The following is a 9843-nucleotide window of genomic DNA, read 5'->3' as shown; positions in this document are numbered from 1 at the left end:
CCTCAAAGTCACTTTAAATGTGATGTGGTCCATAAAATAAAAGGTTGGCAAATTTTATTGTAAAAACTTCCTAACTAAAAAAAAAATTATGCTTCAAAAATTGTACTGATGTAAAGTAGACATGTGGGAAATGTTATTCTTTTAACTATTTTGAATAACAGGAGTCTCTGATTTAAGGGAGTTAAAAAATGTAAGTTTGAAAATTGAAAAATGCTCTACATTTTTCCAATTTTTTTCACAAATAAACACAAGTCATATCGAAGAAAGTATACCTCCATCATGACGTACAATACAGTGAGGAAAATACTTTATTTAATAAACTGCTGATTTTGCAAGTTTTCCCACTTACAAAGAATGGAGAGATCTGTGCAATTAATACAGGTAGTAATAATAATAATCTTTATTTATATAGTGCCAACATATTCCGCTGCACTTTACAATTAAACAATAATAAGGTAGTAAGTGCAGAGTATGAGGGATTCTTAAAAAAAAGTGAACAGGTCTGTGAGAGACAGACTGGTTGGTAGGTGATCAATTACTTATTTTATGCAATAAAATGCAATTTAATTATTTAAAAGTCATTCAATGTGATTTTTTTGTTTTTTATTTTTAAAATCTGTCTCACAGTTGAAGTGTACCTACAATAATTATAGACCTTCCCATTCTTTGTAGGTGGGAAAACTTGAAAAATTGGTAGTGTATCAAATAATTATGTTCCCCACTGTATGTGAGCATGTTTTAGAATCAGTGGGATCCATTGAACCATTCCAGAGTTATTACTTCATAAAGTAACACTGGTCAGAATTGAAAAAAATGTTTCTGGTCAGGAAGGTGAAAACAAGCATGTGGGGTGAAAGGGTTAAAAAACCAACCTCTTTAAGGGAATTCCCAATATATTAATCCCTCAAAGTCACTTCAAAAGTTTGAATATTGCATATTTTTATTTATTACCAAAATAAATCGCAACATAAAAGGAAACAATATTTTCCGAATAACTGAGATATGAGACATTCCATCGTTATTACCACAAAAAGTGACATTTCAGATTTCAAAAATTAATGTCTAACAAGTTGAGATTTAGATAAAAAAAAAACACATTCGGGACATGAAAATGGCTACTCTCTTGTGTGAATTCTCTCATGTCTAACAAGATGTGATTTATCTGAAAAACATTTCCCACATTCTGAACATGAAAATGGCTTCTCTCCTGTGTGAATTCTCTCATGTCTAACAAGAGTTGATTTATCTGTACAATGTTTCCCACATTCTGAACATGAAAATGGCTTCTCTCCTGTGTGAATTCTCTCATGTCTAACAAGATTAGACTTTATAGTAAAACATTTGCCACATTCTGAACATGAAAATGGCTTGTATCCAGTGTGAACTCTCTCATGTTCAACAAGAGGTGATTTATCTGTAAAACGTTTTCCACATTCTGAACATGAAAATGGCTTCTCTCCTGTGTGAATTCTCTCATGTTTAACAAGATGGGATTTTAGAGTAAAACATTTTCCACATTCTGAACATGAAAAGAGCTTCTCTCCAGTGTGAATTCTCTCATGTGAAACTAGATTTGATTTGTTTGTAAAACGTTTTCCACATTCTGAACATGAAAATGGCTTCTCTCCTGTGTGAATTCTCTCATGTTTAACAAGATGGGATTTTAGAGTAAAACATTGGCCACATTCTGAACATGAAAATGGCTTCTCTCCTGTGTGAATTCTCTCATGTTTAACAAGATGAGATTTTAGAGTAAAACATTTTCCACATTCTGAACATGAAAAGAGCTTCTCTCCAGTGTGAATTCTCTCATGTGAAACTAGATTTGATTTGTTTGTAAAACGTTTTCCACATTCTGAACATGAAAATGGCTTCTCTCCTGTGTGAATTCTCTGATGTTTAACAAGACGGGATTTTAGAGTAAAACATTTTCCACATTCTGAACATGAAAAGAGCTTCTCTCCAGTGTGAATTCTCTCATGTAAAACTAGAGTTGATTTCTTTGTAAAACGTTTTCCACATTCTGAACATGAAAATGGCTTCTCTCCTGTGTGAATTCTCTCATGTATAACAAGATGAGATTTTAGAGTAAAACATTTCCCACATTCCGAACATGGAAATGGCTTCTCTCCTGTGTGAATTCTCTCATGTGCAGCAAGTTGTGATTTTAGAACAAAACATTTTCCACATTCCGAACATGGAAATGGCTTCTCTCCTGTGTGAATTCTCTCATGTGCAGCAAGTTGTGATTTTAGAACAAAACATTTCCCACATTCCGAACATGGAAATGGCGTCTCTCCTGTATGAATTCTCACATGTGTATGAAGAGTTGATTTCATTGTAAAACATTTTCCACATTCTGAACATGAAAATGGCTTCCCTCCTTTGTGAATATGCTCATGTGAAACAAGAGTTGATTTATCTGAAAAACATTTCCCACATTCCGAACATGAAAATGGCTTCTCTCCTGTGTGAATTCTCTCATGTCTAACAAGAGTTGATTTATCTGTACAATGTTTCCCACATTCTGAACATGAAAATGGCTTCTCTCCTGTGTGAATTCTCTCATGTCTAACAAGATTAGATTTTACAGTAAAACATTTGCCACAATCTGAACATGTAAATGGCTTCTCTCCTGTGTGAATTCTCTCATGTGCAACAAGTTTAGATTCATTTGTAAAACATGAAAATGGCTTCTTCCTCGTGGGAGCTTTTTTATTTTCCACACTTCTTCTGTGACTTTTATTTTGTTTAACAGTCTGTGACGAATTAGGATATTTTACATTAAAAGGATCCATGTCTGAGATGTTAGAATGTTCTTCATATGGGTCTTGTGCAATACTTTTTTGGATTTTGGAGCTGCTGCTACGACCATCTGTCAAGAATATAACTGCTGTGATTTTTTTAGTCAAATAACCTTAATACGTATATTTATCTAAATATAAAACATTAAGAAAAGTATAAATACAAAAATTACATAGAAATTGCAAAGTGTGTAGCAAAGTTCTGTTATTAACTGACTGAAGTGAAATTTACATGATGTGATGATTTCACAAATAATCAATTGTGCTAATGTTCATTCTTAATCATTGGCCAGTGCAAACATCAAATAATAAAACATTTGTCATTGGCCGCATATTTCATATGAGAATAAAAATGATCATTGTTGACAAGGCATCATTCTCTTTGTGTAAATTGAGGATATTCTGTGATAAAAAAAAAGCCATAAGATAAAGAAACAAATCATCATTTCTACATCAAAATGAAAGCTAATAAGCCCCAAACACCTTCCTATACCATCAATCACTGCTCATTGATGAAATTATATTCTCCTTGCAGCCGCTTGATTTTATTCTTCAGGAGACGTAGAGGTCGGTAGCAGTCACCTCTCTGTGTTAGAGCTCCATGAACCACCTCAATGACTGGAAGAAAGCGGCTGCAAGGAACATATTTCAATTTCTCCTGGTAGCCGCTCTCCCAGTAAAACAGCCTAACATGCTTTAAATACTATTTACTTACAGATTACCAATATACCCACAGGTAAATAGCATTTTTGTAGCTGACATGTTATCTTTAGGGGTTCATTTACACAGGCAGGTAATGGACCTGTAACAAGCACTGATTCATGATATGGGAGCAGCTTTCTTCTCTCTCCCCAAAGAAAATAGATGAATGCTTGGCTGAACCGTCATGGCTATGGTGTATTTCAGAGACAGAGCCGTCAGCAGACTCAGGAACAAGTAATGTCTATACTAACATCTCTAATTACATGTCTATGTCTGTGGTCTGGACTGTTTTAGAATAATAAAGCATAACTGGATTCCATGTTGCATCCTCTGGTGTGTGCTGTGGAAATTACAGTATGTCTACAGGGTGGGTCATTTACATGGATCCACCTAAATAAAATGGGAATGGTTGGTTATATCAACTTCGTGTTTGTGGCACATTGGTATATGGGAGGGGGAAAACTTTTCAAGATGGATGGTGACCATGGCGGCCATTTTGAAGTCGGACATTTTGGATCCAACTTTATTTTTTCCAAAGGGATGACGGTCATTTGACACATGAAACTTATTGAGAAATTCACAAGAAACACAATGGTGTGCTTGGTTTTAATGCAACTATTCTTTCATGCGTTATTTACAAGTTTATGACCACTTATAAAATGTGTTCAAAGTGCTTGCCCATTGAGTTGGATTGTCAATGCAACCCTCTTCTCCCACTTGACACAGATAGCAACACGCAGAAGAAATGCTAGCACAGGATTCCAGTGTCCGTTGTTTCAGATGCTGCACATCTCGCACCTTCACTCAGACAATTGCCTTCAGATGACCACAAAGATAAAAGTCTAATGGGGTCAGATCGGGAGACCTTGGTGGCCATTCAACTGGCCCACGACGACCAATCCACTTTCCAGGAAACTGATCATGTAAGAATGCTCGGACCTGACACCCATAATGTGGTGGTGCACCATCTTGCTGGAAAGAGGGCAGCACATCATCATGTAGCAATTTCAGATATCCAGTGGCATTGAGGTTTCCACTGATGAAAAATGGCCCCACTATCTTTGGACCCCATATACCACACCATACCATGAATTTTTGTGTTCCAACAGTCTTGGGGGATCTATCCACTGTGGGTTAGTGTCAGACCAATAGCGGTGGTTTTGTTTATTTACTTCACCATTCACAGAAAAGTCTGCCTCATCACTGAACATAATGTTCTGTGTAAACTGAGGGTCCTGTTCCAATTTTTGCTTTGCCCATTCTGCAAATTTAGCATGCCGATCTGGGTCATCCTTGTTGAGATGCTGCAGCAGCTGGATTTTGTAAGGGTGTCATTTGTGAGTAGCTAATATCCGCCAAAGGGATGTTCGACTGATGCCACTCTACAGTGACATGCAGCGAGTGCTACGCTGTGGGCTCTACACTGTGTGCAGAATTATCAGGCAAGTTGTATTTTGATCACATGATACTTTTTATACATGTTGTCCTACTCCAAGCTGTTCAGGCTTGAGAGCCAACTACCAATTAAGTAAATCAGGTGATGTGCAACTCTGTAATGAGGAGGGGTGTTGTCTAATGACATCAACACCCTATATAAGGTGACCTTAATTATTAGGCAACTTCCTTTCCTTTAGCAAAATTGGTCAGAAGAGAGATTTGACGGGCTCTGAAAAGTCCAAAACTGTGAGATGCCTTGCAGACGGATGCAGCAGTCTTGAAATTGCCAAACTTTTGAAGCGTGATCACCGAACAATCAAGCGTTTCATGGCAAATAGCCAACAGGGTCTCAAGAAGCATGTTGGGCAAAAAAGGCGCAAAATAACTACCCATGAATTGAGGAAAATCAAGCGTGAAGCTGCCAAGATGCCATTTGCCACCAGTTTTGCCGTATTTCAGAGCTGCAATTTTACTGGAGTAACAAAAAGCACAAGGTGTGCGATACTCAGGGACATGGCCAAGGTAAGGAAGGCTGAAAAACGACCACCTTTGAACAAGAAACATAAGATAAAACGTCAAGACTGGGCCAAGAAATATCTTAAGACTGACTTTTCAAAGGTTTTATGGACTGATAGTAAAGATACCGTCACACTGAGCGACTTTACAACGAGAACGACAGCGATCCGTGACGTTGCAGCGTCCTGGATAGCGATCTTGTTGTGTTTGACACGCAGTAGCGATCTGAATCCTGCTGTGATATCGCTGGTCGTTGCTGAAAGTCCAGAACTTTATTTGGTCGTCAGATCGGCGTGTATCGTCGTGTTTGACAGCAAAAGCAACGATGCCAGCGATGTTTTACACTTGTAACCAGGGTAAATATCGGGTTACTAAGCGCAGGGCCACGCTTAGTAACCCGATATTTACCCTGGTTACAAGTGTAAAAGTAAAAAAAAACACTACATACTTACCTTCTGATGTCTGTCACATCCCCCGCCGGCGTCCACAGGGTTAAACTGCTTTCGGCAGGAGCGCTGCTAATGCATGCTGCTGCCGAGAGCTTCCCTGCACTAAATGCGTCAGTGCCGGCCGTAAAGCAGAGCACAGCGGTGACGTCACCGCTGTCTGCCGGCGCTGAGACATTCAGTGCAGGGAAGCTCTCGGCAGCAGCGTGCATTAGCAGCGCTCCTGCCGAAAGCAGTTTAACCCTGTGGACGCCGGCGGGGGACGTGACAGACATCAGAATGTAAGTATGTAGTGTTTTTTTTTTACATTTACAATGGTAACCAGGGTAAACATCGGTTACTAAGCGCGGCCCTGCGCTTAGTTACCCGATGTTTACCCTGGTTACCCGGGGACTTCGGCATCGTTGGTCGCTGGAGAGCTGTCTGTGTGACAGCTCCCCAGCGACCACACAACGACTTACCAACGATCACGGCCAGGTCGTTTTGCTGGTCGTGATCATTGGTAAGTCGTTTAGTGTGACGGTACCCTAACTCTTGATGGGCCAGAGCCTGGATCAGTAAAGGGCAGAGAGCTCTACTCCGACGCCAGCAAGGTGGAGGTGGGGTACTGGTATGGGCTGGTATAATCAAAGATGAACTTGTGGGACCATTTCAGGTTGAGGATGGAGTGAAGCTCAACTCCCAGACCTACTGCCAGTTTCTGGAAGACAACTTCAAGCAGTGGTACAGGAAGAAGTCGGTATCGTTAAAAAAACAACATGATTTTCATGCAGGACAATGCTCCATCACATGCCTCCAACTACTCGACAGCGTGGCTGGCCAGTAAAGGTCTCAAAGAAAAAAAAATAATGACATGGCCCCAGTGTCGGACGGGGGTGCCTAGGGCCCACCATTGGAACTGACTCCAGGGGCCCACTCTACATTTCAATGCTCAGGCTAGGTTCACCTTTGTGTTGTAGTATGTGTTAGAAGGCTCAGCAGTAAGTTTCATCATATTCACTAGTACAGATACAACATGCTGCACATTGTTTTCTGCAAAAAAAATGGACACTAACGGAAACAACAAAGACCTGATTACTGTATTTAATTGGTTCTCTCCATCGCCATTTTTGTCTATTTTTGACAGATCCATTTCTTTAAGGCTATGGTCACACTATGGCTATGTGCACATGTTGTGGATTTGCCTCTGGAACTTTCTGTGCGGATTCTGCATCTCTTGGCAGAAAACGCAGGTCAAAATCTGCGCGTTTTTCTTGCAGATTTTATGAGTTTTTAGCCCTGCGCATTTCTATAATGGAATGGGTGCAGAAACGCACAAAGAACTGACATGGTCCTTTTTTTAATCCCCTGCGGATTCCGTGCGGATTCTTCCGCACCATCAGCACAGCACTTTTATTTTCCCATTGATTTACATTGTATTGTAAATTACTTACGGTTCTGCACGGAAAAAACGCAGGAAATCCGCAACGTGTGCACACAGCCTATCGGTATTTTACATCAGTTTCTGCAGCAAAACCTGAGTGCTTGGCAGGTTCCACTGCATTTTTGGTGCGTTTTTTCATGCATTTTTTTCCATTAAATTCAATGGGTGAAAACACTAAAAAAAGCTGAAAAAAGTGACATGCTCTACATCCAAAAAAACATGCAAAGCTCAAAATACTGATAAAAAAATAAACCAATGTGTGTGCATGAGATCTCTGAAATTTCATTAGCTTTGCTGGTACTGTAAAACGCAGGTGAAAATTAGTATAAAAAATGCATTAAAACATAGCAAAAACGCCCAGTGTGAACGTAGCCTTAGGCCGAGGTCACGCTTCTGAGTGCAATGCGAGAGATTCGCACAAGTCTCTCGCCTCAATACCCGGCACTGTATTTCTATGCAGCCGCACACTCCGATCCCGAATGCCGGTGGCAGTGCCGAGTATTGAGGTGAGAGACTCGTGGGAGTCTCTTGCATTGCACTCGCAAATATGACCCCGGCCTTTTACTTTCCGTCTGACTGTTCCTCTCCTGGTTTTGGCTTACAAATCCTGAGGTAGAATACTGACCAAATACTCATTGCGTGATCGCAGCCTTAGTTTAAACCTTTAGCAACCGCTGACACTCATTAAGCTAAGTGTCCTTATTTCCTCATCGCCGTTCTAAAATGGCAATCAGGGATAAGGCTGTAGCGCCCCCCAGAGTCGGAAAATCTCCAGGGTCTCAGCTACCAGGGTTACCCGAGACCCCGGAGAACATGAGCAGGGCCGGATTTTCTGCTGTCCGATCATGTGATTGCTGTTATCGCCCCCCAAGATCTGCCCGCCTGTACCCCGCAACAATAGGACATTTTTCCTATTCTTTCCTTTTGATCACTGTTATAGAGCACCCAATGCAAACTGGAGAGATGGCATTTTTTTTTACTGTTATATTTTTGTGATAAATGATATTATAAATATATTCATTGTTCATTCTGCATATAAAAATGCCAGGTATGTTTTTAAAAGGGACATGTGTTTTGTTGCGGCGCTTTTTAATGTCACATGTATGCACACAGTCACTTATTGACGTAAATGCATTGCAGACACACTGTACTTCTCTAGATAGTGTACATATTAGGATTTGGGTACACACCTTATACACACACAGAAATAAGATTTCGGGCATCAAGTGCCATGAAGAAGATGGGGGCCCCCTGTCACTATCACAGGTGGCAGTGGGGGAAGGTAAAGTGATATCAACAACTAGAAGGCAGAAAGGGTAGAGGGGGTAGAAAGAGTGCAGCTGTGAGGGGCAAACAGAAAAAACAAACAAATATACAGTGTGTATACTGGCGCCTAGTCACCTGAAAGGGTAGAGTAGAATGCTGTGGGAGCTGCGAGTGGTTGCAACAGGCTCTGCGCCAATCCTGTTAGAAAAAACAACCAAGTAATGAAATAGAAACCACTGCGCTTCCCAAAAGCAACAGAACAAGCAGATAAAAACTAGACTTACTTGATAAGGAATTGGTTAATGGGTATAGGAGCCGGAGGTTCCCATAGAAGTGGAGTAAAACCTGATTAAGATATATAGCTGGAAGAAATGTAGCACAGTTAATGGGGTGTTAAAAAAGTGCAAATGTAATAATAGAGGGTATTGTATACACACTCACTTATTATAAGAGGCTATTTATATGCTGTACTGTAAGAAGTGTTCCTATGTAGGAGCTGCCAATCCTGCTTCCTTAAAGGGTGTTTCTAAGGAGAAATAGCGGTTTACTAATAAAAGGGTATATACATACAACTTCAACCTATTAATAATATAGATACAGACTACTCACTGCTTATATGGGGGTCCGGTGGCTGCACCGGTGGTGCTAGCTAGCCGCAGTGTAGTTAAGTCGATACTAGTATGAAGAAGGATAGATGATGATATAAGCGATCTATCGTACCATAGATAATCTGTCCTGGAACATGCAAAACTAACAATAGCAAAGGGATAAAGTTGTCCGTTCACTCACCCGATACTGATAGGGTCAATGCCTCTGGGTGTGATAGCGCTAGTTAGGTCCGGCAATAGATGGTGCAGGGGAATACCAGGAGTTTTCTGCAGAAGCGCGTTCTAGCAAGCGTGCGGGAGCGCGGGAGATCACCAGCGCCTCGCGTGCCCCGGCCGGAAGCAACGCTGAGGACGCGGCGGTGACTAGGGGGCGGAGCTGTTGTGACGTCACACAGAGTAAGGACGGGAGCGTGGTGGAGACAAGCTGCCTACGCGTTTCGAGGGTTAACTTCCCTCTTCGTCAGGGCTATGTCTCCACTATAGGTGTCCGTCCTTATATAGTCTCCTGATTACTGGATAAGCTCTCCTGGAGCCCCTGATTAGCAAATGACACCCTAATGGAGGTTAATTGGCCGCATAAAGTGATCCCTGATTGTCAATCAACCTTATAGTTTATGCTGGGATTCCAGACGGTATACTAT

General features: G+C 40.9%; 1 pseudogene; it reads right to left on the bottom strand.

Annotated features, from left to right (window-relative positions):
- Positions 1–1055: 1055 nt before the first annotated feature.
- Positions 1056–9843, bottom strand: part of LOC143786227 (uncharacterized) — a 100761-nt pseudogene continuing 91973 nt past the window's right edge.

This window comes from Ranitomeya variabilis, chromosome 7 (genome assembly GCF_051348905.1).
Source record: "Ranitomeya variabilis isolate aRanVar5 chromosome 7, aRanVar5.hap1, whole genome shotgun sequence".
Classification (NCBI taxonomy): Eukaryota; Metazoa; Chordata; class Amphibia; order Anura; family Dendrobatidae; genus Ranitomeya; species Ranitomeya variabilis.
The sequence above is the reverse complement of the archived record's forward strand: the minus strand, read 5'-3'. Positions and strand labels throughout refer to the sequence as shown.